The sequence below is a fragment of the Crocuta crocuta genome, unplaced genomic scaffold (genome assembly GCF_008692635.1).
Source record: "Crocuta crocuta isolate KB4526 unplaced genomic scaffold, BGI_CrCroc_1.0 scaffold318, whole genome shotgun sequence".
Lineage (NCBI taxonomy): Eukaryota > Metazoa > Chordata > Mammalia > Carnivora > Hyaenidae > Crocuta > Crocuta crocuta.
Window position 1 is genome coordinate 2,853,244 of NW_027531425.1, and position 945 is coordinate 2,854,188.

A 945-nucleotide genomic window follows, 5' to 3' on the forward strand; every position below is an offset into this window, starting at 1 on the left:
CCCTGCGCTGAGGTCATCGCCAGCTGACGTCAGTGCTGGGAACCTGAGCCCGACTTGCGCGCCGAGGGTGGCGCGGGGAGAAAAAGGGGAGCCTGGGAGGGGCCGAAGTCTCTCGGCGGAGGAGTGCTGCGCCCAGTTCGCGGCCAGAATGCCTGGACCTCCTCTCCTCTCGGCCGGTCCTTCGAGATCTAGGTCAGCGGCCACCTCCTCCAAGAAGCCTCTACTGATACCACATCGCCCACGCGGTCCCTTTTCTGGCTCCCACGTCTTACAGCGCCCACTGTCAGACCCATTCACTCGGACGCTTTGTCACCCTTTTATCGCTTTGCCGAGTTTGTTCAATAGGTTTCTCTCGGCAATACAGATTAAGTCTTCTATTTACTTCGGCAGTAACCCCGTCTCCCCCAGACGTTCTGCCCTTCCTCTACACCGATGCCTTTTCTGTTGCCTGCTAGCATGCAAGTCTTACCTGTTGGAGGGGTGAGGGTGGGAGCGGTGTTGGCAAGACTTTTCTCTTCCCTCGAGTTATTTTTCTAGTCTCACCTTCCTCTGAATGCGAAAATTTTTGAATAAATGCCCTGCTCTCAACTGCACATGTTTTCCTATCCACTCCCTCTTCCTCCTCCTCCCCTCTCTCCCCAGCCCTCCCTCACGTCCTTCCTCCTTGTGGATTGAAGCTTTTGTAAACACCGGCTCCTGCGGGAAAGAATCCAGCCTCAGTGCCCGCGGTCCACATGCAGGACTGTGCCCAGGACCTGGCCACAGTCACAGGTGCTGAGCAGATGTCCGCTGAATGGGGAGAGAACTTCGAGCCCACATCCTGGGGTCTGGCATATGTTGATGTCCCGTGTATATTTGCGATGTCCCTTGTATATTTGCTAAGTGAGTCAAACCCAGTGGCCTCTGTAAATTCTTACTTTCCGTGGCCTCTGGGCCCTGCAGACC